Here is a 10,569-nt window from a genome sequence, read left to right as displayed (position 1 = left end):
ACTGTGGGGTAAAAAAAAGTACACGATTCACAAATAAAAATTCTCAATTAAATTGATCCAAATCCTTATTTGTAATACTCATTTATGTGAACAAAGGGTTGGGGGCTGAATACTTTTTCACTCCCTGGTTTCTGTAGTACAAGTGAGGACAGGAATTAGATGACTGTTGTAGCCTTCACTTCAAGTGCAAATCTTCCATTTAAAGTCTGCCACCCACAAAATAACAGCTACCTTGCTTTTTCCAGTACTGTGTTGGACAACAGGGGTAGCACAGGAGCATGGGGGTTAGCTATTACAGCACCAGTAATCAGCATGAGTTAATAGATTAATTAGTCACATGAGTATAATTGAGCAGTGTGGGGTCATTGGGCCTAAAGGGTCTGTTACCAAGCTGCACCTGTAAAAAAAAAATTGGTGTAACTGGGTGATTACTTGTCACTTCACTTACTACAAATTCACCTCTGCAGCTACTTCATTGCTCCATACTTTTGTCATCTCACTAAAATTCAATTTTCTTGCCAATTTATCCACTGTGATCCCAGTTTGGCTTGAAGCCACCAACACCAGATTTGGCTGAATCACATGTACTGTCTTGCTATCATCTATCATCCAAGATCACCACTAAGGCGAGATTGTTCCAACTTGTCCCTTTTCCTTCCTTCACGACTTGACATAGGTTAATTACCTACCCAAACCACAGAACTTTTAGAATGTTATCATTAATATAGTGATTAACTTGCACTTTAAGGGCTGTACAGTATTTTTTTAAACACATGTAGCATAATTAAGTTTTTTTTTTAGACACTTGTGCTTGCTCCGTGATTCATCTTTGCCGGTTTCCTGCACTAACCCATTTTCTATCTAAAATCTGTTTTGAATATACTCAGTGAATAAGCTTCACGACTCTCTTGGACAGTGAAGTTGAAGGATTCACTACTCTGAATTTTGTGCCCATACTGGCCAACTCCTTTTTTTTAAAGACCGCTTGCTTTCTTCTAGCCTGTCAAGCACACAGATTGCAAACAATGCACATTTCGTCCCTTTCAAATCTTCTAGTGTACAGACCTGTCTGATTTGTTTGTATGCAAAATTCACTAACTTCACTCCATGCTGTGCATTATTTTCCATTCAGGTTTGCTCTCCCTATAAGAATGTACATGTTCTAGGATGGATTCACCAGGAATCTACAACTGGAGCAAGGCATCACTGCTCTTGTTTTCAAATCCTTTTTCAATCAAGGCCAAGTTGTTTGTTGAACATTAATCTTTATTAAAAAATAGAACAGTTCAACACTGGACACACTATTTAACTCATGATGTGCTGATTTTGATGCCAATACTCCATGTTCTCCTCTTGGCTATTGTCCACATTTCCTGCATTTGTCATCTCATGTTGTCTGTACATACTGGCTGCGTGGTGAAAGAAGCACAACAGAGCCTTTTTCACCTCAGATGGTTGAAGTAATTTGGTATGGGCTTCCAAATCCTAAGAACTTTCCACAGGGGCACAACTGAGAGCATCCTGACTGGCTGCATCATTGTACTTCCCTCAATCGCTGGACTCTGCAGAGAATGGTGTGGACAGCCCAGTACATCTGTAGATGTGAACTTCCCACTGTTCAGGACATTTACAAAGACAGGCGTGTAAAAAAAGCCCGAGTCACCCCAACCACAAACTCTTCCAGCTACTACTATTGGGGAAAAGGTACCATAGCATAAAAGCCAGGACCAGCAGGCTCCGGGGCAGCTTCTTCCACCAGGCCATCAGACTGATTAATTCATGCTGATACAATTATATTTCTATGTTATATTGACAGTCCTGTTATACATACTTTTATTATAAATGACTATAAATTGGACATTGCACATTTAGTCGGAGATGTAACGTAAAGATTTTTACTCTTCATGTATATGAAGGATGTAAGTAATAAACTCAATTCAATTAAAAAGCCTTGTAAACTCCAACAAACTGCTTGATTCCACTACTGGTAACCTATTTCAGACACCTATAACTCTCTATGCCTCTAATTTTTAAAAACCTTTATCAGGTCTCTCATACACTAGAAAGAACAAGTTTGTCTACCCTATCCTTTATCCTATAACCTAGGCAGCATCCTAGTAAACCTTTTCTGCACCTTTTCCCACAAAGTCTCCATCTTTCCTGTAACGGGTGACCAGAACTGCACACAACACACCAATCGTTGTCTGAGTCAAGTTTTGTACACAGTGCTTTGTAAAAGTATTCAGCTCCATCCCTTTGTTCACATAAATGTGTATTCCAACCAGTGATGTTGATCAATTTAACATAATTTTTATTTAAAATTACAAGTCTCCCCCCACTGTACAGCTCAAAAAAAGAAAATTGTTAAGTATGAGAAACTTAAAAACTAAAACTAAAAACTGGAATGTAAGCAGTTCAGAATCAGGTTTATCAGCAACATGTGATGTGAAATTTGTTAACTGAGCAGCAGCAGTTCAGTGCAATACATATCTAGCAGAGAGAAAAAAAATAGTAAAATTAAACATAATAAACAAGTAAATCAATCACATATATTAAATAGATTTTTAAAAATGCACAAAAACAGAAATACTGCATATTAAAAGTGAGCTAGTGTCCAAAGCTTCAATGTCCATTTAGGAATTGGATGGCAGAGGGGAAGAAGCTGTTCCTGAATCGCTGAGTGTGTGGTTCAGGCTTCTGTCTCCCCTACCTGATGGTAACAGTGAGAAAAGGGCATGCCCTGGGTGCTGGAGGTCCTTAATAATGGATGCTGCCTTTCATCCCCTTTGCTTAGTACTTAGTAAAACCACCTCTCACAGCTATTACATCCAGTAGTTGTTTTGGATAAGTATTAGCTTTGCACAATGTGATGGAGTAAGATATTCCCATTCCTCATTGCTAAATTGCTTAAGCTGTGTCAGGTTAGTTGGGGAGTGGCGGTGGACACCAATCTTGAGGTCTTGCCTAAGACGTATGATCGAATTAAGATCAAGACTCTGACCGGGACACTCAAAGACATCAATTTTCTTCATTTCAAGCCATTTCATGGTTGCTCTAGCAATTTACTTTTGGTTGTTGTAGTGCGGAAAGATGAACTTTCTCCCTAGTATAAGCTTTCTGGTGGAGGCTAGCAGGTTTTTATCCAGGATTTTTCACCATATTTAGCAGCATTCACCTGCCCATCAATCCCGACCCAATTTCCAGACCCTGCTGCTGAAAAGCATCCCCACTGCATGGTGTTACTTGGCTGATGCACAGTATTACATTTACACCACACACACCACTTAATGTTGAGGCCAAAAAATTCCACTTTAAGTGTCATCTGATCACAAGATCTTCAAAACTTTACAGCATCTTCTAAGTGGCTTTGCAATGTCTCGACAGGCAAGGATAGGTCTTTTTTTTAAAAGCTAGGGCTTCTTCCTTAACATTTTTCCATAAATACCCTTGTTGTGCAAGGCCTTAAGAGACTGGAGTCATGAACTTTGTCTCCAGTTGCAGCCATTGACTTATGCAGCTCACTCAGTGACTGTTGGTGTCACAGTAGCCTCTCTCACAAGTGCCATTCTTTCCTGGCAACTAAATTTGGAGGGGCGGTCTGACCTAGGCAGTGTGGCTGTGGTTTCATTTTTTCATGATGGACTGCACTGAGCTTTGAGTTACGTCCAGTGCCTCCGAGATGGTCTTGCAACCTCCCCAGATTTGTTCTCTTATAATTTCCCTGACTTGTTTTGAGTGCTCTGTTTTACTTCATTTTGGTCTGGTCTGTTGAAAATCTAACACACTGTTGACCCTACAGAGAAAGGGGGTACTTTTATGAATTTGTTGAAAACAGGTGATCCTCCATTGTTTTTTTTTATATCAACATATTGTGGAGTTGGTAAGGTAATATATTACACCTGAGCAAAGTCAGCATAGTTATTACAAAAGGGATGAATACTTTTTCAGCCTCACAATTTTGGTTTTTAACTTTTAGTACATTGTTGACAGGTTTTGGAATTTTTCTAATGATTTGACATGGTGCGCAATGTTTTGTAGATAAGCTCAAAATCCTACTCCAATATTCCAAATTTAGAAAATGTGAAAATTGTGGGGGCTGAGTATTTTTTCCAAGACACTATAGCTGCAGCATGACTTCCTTACTCTTAACACCCCTAACAATGAACACAAACATTCCATACATCTTTACCATCTTATCCACGTGTTGCCACATTCAGTGAACTATGGACCTGGATTCCAAAATCCCTCTGAACCTCACTGTTATTAAGGGACCTTACCATTACCTGTATATTTTCTTCTTTCACATGTCTTCCCAAAGTGCAGCACCTCACACACGCCCACATTTATCTCTATCTGCCACTTCTCCACCGTATCTGTAACTGATCTATATCAAAGAATACAGTAGGATAGAGTTTTACACGGTACAACTCCACCAATGTTGGTATTTACACATCTTCATTTTCATCTAAATCACTGATACCCATCACAACAAATGTCCCAACACCAATCCTCGAGAACACCACTGGTCACAAACCTCCAGCTAAAATAACAGCCTCCCATCTCGAGTCTATGGGCAAGCCAGTTCTGAATCCAAATATGCAATTTGCCCTGGACCCCAAGCATTTTTATCTTGAGTCAACCTACCACAAGGGACATTATCAAATTTCTGCCCTACCCTTATTAAAGCCCCTTTTGTCACTTCAAAAAAAAACTACTGTGTTTGTAAGGCATGACCTGCACTGTAAAAAGTCATGCTGATTGAACCTAAGCAGGCCATACCTTTCCAAATGTACATAAATCCTATCCTTCAGTATCCTCTCCAATAGCTTCCCTATCATTGAGGTAAGGCTCAATGCCAATAAATATCTGCATTATCCCCATTTCCTTTCTTGAACAGGCATAATATTTGCTCCCCCCCCCCCCCCCCCAGTCCTCTGGGAACTCTCCTGTTACAAGTGAGGAAACAAAGATCTTTGTCAAAGCAATCTTTCTTGCTTCTTTCAATATTCTGGGATAAATGCTATCAGGGCCTGGGGACTTATCCACCTTAATGCCTTACAGAAGACCAAGACAATCTCAAACTGTCCCAGCACATTAGCCAGCCCACTCTGCCTCCAATATCCTCTAATCCTTCTCTTCGGCAAGTACTGACACAAAATATTTAGCTATTTAATACCTCAGCCACTTGCTCTGATACCAAGTGCTAGTTCTCTATCTTTGAGCGGACTACATTAGTTACCTTTTGCTTAACACAAGTTTAAAATAATGGGATTCTCCTTGATCCTGTTTATCAAGCACATTTCATGGACCCATTTTGGCCTTCCTAATCACCTGCTTGAGCACCTTTCTGCTATGTTTATTTCCAAAAAGACCCAATCGTATTTCAGCTACCTATGGCTTATGTATGTTTCCTTTTCTTTCCTGACTATAATTAGGAGTTCTCAGGCTATCTTGTCCTCGCTCCTTTATGGAACATACAGATCTTGAACTCTGATCAGCTGGCCTTTAAGCACCTCTCACGTGTGAGACATGGACCTGTTTGACAATAGCTGCTCTTAATCAACACCCTTGTCTCCTCCTTACTCATAACTATCTTAAAGCACAAGTTGTGGTTACTATTCTCAAAATATTTATCCACTGTCAAATCTGTTACATGGCTGAACTTATTTCCCAAAACCAGGTTCAGTATGTTTTCTCCTCTAGTTGGACTCTGTACATACTGCTTCAAGAACCCCTGTTGGCTGTAGAAATCCCACCCCACTTAAAGTCTTTTATATTGGGGAAGTAAAAACCCCAAACTATGGCAAACATATATAGTTCTTGCAACTTTCTATGATCTGTCTGCATCTGTTCTTCCACCTTTCGTTGACTATTGGGGTGCCTATAGTACAATCCCATCATCATTGCACCCTTATTTTGGAGCTCCTCCCAAGCCGCCTCATGGATGAACCTTACAGTGTACTCTGAGTACTGATGTGACATCCTCCCTTATTGGTATCACATCCCCTCCACTTCTTTTACAACCCCTCCCCCCATAAGATCTAAAATAGCAGAACCCAGGAATATTAAGCTTCCAGTCCCTCACACAACTAGGTCACTGTAATGGTAGCAATATTATAAGTCCATGTAATGATCCATTCTAAAGTCATCCTCCTTTCCTACAATACTCTGAGCCCTGAAATGAAGAACTACACCCAGGTCCTTCTTAACACCAGCATCTTGCAATCTCTCCATTAAAAAAAAATCACTTTTTTTTTATTTGAAGGGTATGACCACATTTTCCCTATATTATATTCTATATGCAATGTCCCCACCCATTCACTTAACCTGTCTTGACTCCTGCTGAAGCCCCTTTGCATCATCATTGTACCTCCTGAAGACTGACTTCATATCATTAGCAAACTTGATATAAACACTTGTCAACATCCAGTCCTGGATGATCTATCACTGGTGTTACTGAGAAGTTAGGTTATTATATATCCCCCCCCCCCCCCCCCCAACAACCTCTATGTTGCTTATACCATTTCCTCCATAGCCCATATCGTGTTGAACCAAACTTGTATATTTGACTTCTACTGCACCTCCATATGCTGTTCTCCAGGTAGCACCCATCTTTAATATTTTTAAACTGCTCAGCTCATCCCAGGTCAGCAATGTACTAATTGCCAAAATAACTGTCACACAAATGAGATGGATTTGCCTAAAAGTCAAAAATGAATTTACTAAAAATCATTTGCATTATGGATAAAGAAGATTCTCATAAATGTTGTCTTCAGAGACCAATGTTTAACTAGAATATAGAAGGAGCTTACATGGGATATCTGGTTGGCAGATGGTAAGAAGAATAGGTAGAGGGAATCTTTACTGATTGGAGGAGTGTGGCAAATGGCAGTCATAGGAGACATACCAGACGCAGAATGTCCAACACATTTTCCATATAAAGACATCAATATAAAGTACTATGCAAGTGCAGCAAAGACTACAGGCCAATAAGCCAAATTGGACTAGCCACATTGGAACATATTGGCATCAATGAAAGGTGAAGTCCTGGAGAGATTCCTGGTAGAAAGCTGAAAAACAGGACCTCCAAGATAGTAATCTCTGGATTGCTGCCTGTGCCACGCAACAGTGAAGATAGGAATAGGATGATTGGCAGATGAATGTATGGCTGAAGAACTGGTGCAGGGGTTAAGATTTATAGATCATTGGGTTCTCTTCAGGGGACGGTACAGACTGTACAAAAGGGAAAGTTACACCTGAATCCGAGGGGGACCAATATCCTTGCGGGCAGGTTCATTAGAGCTGTTCAGGAGCGTTTAAACTAATTTGGCGGGGGATAGGAACCAGAGTGATAGTGCTGAGTATGAGGTTTACAAACAGAGGCAGAGTGTAGTAATAGGGTTATCAAGGAGAGGCTGAAGATAGGGCAAAATTGCAGTCAACAGGATGAATTGCAACGTAAAAGGTGGACAACATTGAAAAGGGTGAATACAGGACTGAAGGAGTTATCTGAATGCACGCAGTATATGGAATAAGATAGATGAACTTGACAGTCTCCTTTGACCTGGCCGAGATGCCTCAACTGAAGATGGAAGAGGAACCAAGCAACAGGCTTAAGCACCCCAGAAGTACAGATACAGACTGGTATGTATGACATTGTGAACATCACTGAATTGTGATTGAAAGATTATAGCTGGGAGCTTAATGTCCAAGGACAGGCAGGTAGGCAGGAAGGGGTAGTGTGGTTCTGTTGGTAAAAAAATGAAATCAAATCATTAGAAAGAGGTGAAATCAGATTGGTAGTTGTAGAATTATTGTGGTTAGTACTAAAGAACTGCAAGGGTAAAAAGACCCTGATTCGAGATATATACAGACCCTCAAACAGTAGTAAGGATGTGGTCTACAAATTACGATGGGAGATGGTAAGGCATGTCAAAAGGGCAATGTTATGATAGTTATGGAGGACTTAAAAATGAAGGTACATTTGGAAAATCAGGTTGGTACTTCATCTCAAGGGGGAAGTATCTAGATTGCCTGCAAAATGGCATTTAGAGCAGCTTGTGATCCTACTAGGGGCTCAGCTATTCCAAATTATGTGGTGTGCAATGAACAAGAATTGACTAGAGCGCTTAAGGTAAAGGAACATTGAGGGGTCAGCAATCATAATATAATAGAATTCCTTTTGCAATTCGAGAAGCAGCAGCTAAAGTCAGATATATCAGTATTACCTTGAAGTAAAGGGAGTTACACAGGCATAAGAGGGGAGCTGGCCAACATTAATTGTAAGGGCACACCAGCAGGGATGACAGCAGAACATCAGTGACTGGAGTTTCTGGAAGCAAATTGGAAGGTACAGGGTAGATACATCCCAAAGTAGTATTCTATAGGCATGATGACACAACCGTGGCTGACAAGAAAAGTCAAAGCCAACATAAAAACCACAGTGAGGGCATATAATAGAGCAGAAATTGGTGGGAAGTTAGAGTTTTGGGAAGCTCTTCAAAACCAACAGAAAGCAACTAAAAGTCATAAGGAAGATAAAGATAGAATATGAAGGTAAGGTAGCCAATAACATTAAAGAGGATACCAAAAGGTTCTTCAAGTATATAAAATGCAAAAGAGAGATGAGAGTAGATATTGGACCACTGGCCTAGAAAAAGAGGACAAGGAAATGGTGGGCGAACTGAATAGGTAACATGAGGAAATCTGCAGATGCTGGAAATCCAAAGCACACACAAAATGCTGCAGGAACTCAACAGGCCAGGCAGCATCTATGGAGAAGAGTAAACCGTCAACATTTTGGGCTGAGACCATTCTTTAGGACTGAATGTGGCAAGCTAGTCTGAAAGGTTAAGATTGTATGGGATCCAGCGTAAGCTAGCTAACCGGATTCACAATTGGCTCAATGGTAAGAAGCAGTGATTAATGCTGGAAGTCTGTTTCTAACACTAAAACTAATAGTGTACCACAGAGATAGGTACTGGGAACTTTGTTCATTATTCATATAAATGATTTGTATGAGAATGTTCAAGGCACAGTTAGTAAGCTGAAGGGGACTAAAATCAGTGGTATCATAGGTAATTAAGAAACTTATCAAAATTACAGAGGAATTTTGATCAACCAGGTAAGTGGGCTAAGAATTGGAAAATGGCTTACAGTTCAGGTAAGCGCAAGGTGTTTTATTTTGGGAAGACTAATTAAGATAGGACATGTATAGTAAATGATGGTAAGGCCCTGGGGAGTGTTGTGGAAAGGAGAGTACATGATTCACAAAAATACTAGAGGTATATGCTTACCTTCAATCAGTCCAGTAAGTATAGGAGTCTGGAAATTATGTTGCAGTTGTACAAAATGTTGGGGAGACTGCATTCAAGAGCATTATGTACAGTTTTGATCACCTTGTTATAGAAACTGGAGAGAGTGCAAGAAGATTTAATATTTCACGGACTCAAGGGCCTGAGTTATGAGAGATTGGACAAGCTAGGATTTTATTCCTTCGAATGTAGGAGACCTGAGTGGGGGGGAAATCATGCGAGTCACAGATAGCCTGAATGCACAGCATTTTCCCCCCCTCCCCCAAGAGAAACAGAACCAAAACCTAGAGAAACACAGGTTTAAAGCGAGAGGTAAACATATTTCAAAGTGTTTCGTGCGGCAACTTCTTAGTACTGGGGACAATGCATGTACAAAACAAGCTGCCAGATAAAGTAGTAGAGACAGGTACCATAACATTTAAGACATTTACGGATGGGAAAGGGTTTAGAGGTATATGGTCAAACACGGACAAATGGGACCAGCTCAGGGGGCACCATGGTCAGCATGGATGAGTTGGGACAAAGCCTGTTTCCAGGCCGTACGACCAACTCCATGACTATGAAATGGATCTATTTGGCAGAAAATTAGTTGACAATATTCAATAGGGAAAATGCAGGATTATCCACTTCGGATCCAAGACAGACTACCAGTCAATGGTGGAGATTCAATGAATAATTCACGGATAGGTTGCATTAAATAGATTAGTATGAGCTTCAATCTGATAGTTTCTGGCCTGAAACTGATTGAATCATCAAAACTTCATAGTGGAGGCAAAGGAACCAAATCCTAATGAGATGCTAGCATTTAGAAGTAGTGCAGATGGGACTGAAATCAGGAAGCCTCCCCATCCCCCCAAAAGGGCAGCAGAGATCTGGAGGATTAAATGGAAAGTTTGTAGATCGCTTAAGCCGATTCAGAACTCTGCTCCCCATATTCAGTGGCTGTTCAGTGCTTATGGCCTAGCTCTCAACACTCAAAACCCTCAATACATTTAAAATCTAGTGTCTTATGTTGAAAATCCCTTCAATTTGAACTCTCATTTCCTAACTTCTACAGTCCTTTAATCTCTAGTCATCAGCCTCCAAGCCTCTCATTTGGCCTTCCTTTCATTACACAAATGATAGTTGTTTGGGGCTGTCTTTTATAGATCCCCTCAAAACTAAATTAGATTACCCTTGTGACTCAGCATCATCCTTCTTGGTTATGCACCAATATGCAATTTTCTATATGGGAAGAAATATGGCAAAGCATATT

At 40.3% G+C, this 10,569-nt stretch overlaps 1 protein-coding gene across 14 annotated transcripts in view; it reads right to left on the bottom strand.

Annotated features, from left to right (window-relative positions):
* Positions 1–10,569, bottom strand: part of foxk2b (forkhead box K2b) — a 113,306-nt gene that overhangs the window by 13,713 nt on the left and 89,024 nt on the right. For 3 of the 14 annotated variants that reach the window (XR_012095930.1, XR_012095927.1, XR_012095928.1), the window contains one exon: positions 4,284–4,384. The exons of the other annotated variants lie outside the window; for them this stretch is intronic. The gene's annotated coding sequence lies outside the window, so the exon portion shown is untranslated. The remainder of the gene's footprint in view (positions 1–4,283; positions 4,385–10,569) is intronic. 14 annotated transcript variants of the gene reach the window in all.

This window comes from Hemitrygon akajei, chromosome 22 (assembly GCF_048418815.1).
Source record: "Hemitrygon akajei chromosome 22, sHemAka1.3, whole genome shotgun sequence".
Classification (NCBI taxonomy): Eukaryota; Metazoa; Chordata; class Chondrichthyes; order Myliobatiformes; family Dasyatidae; genus Hemitrygon; species Hemitrygon akajei.
Note: the sequence above shows the minus strand (reverse complement) of the source record. Positions and strands in the feature narration are given on the sequence as shown.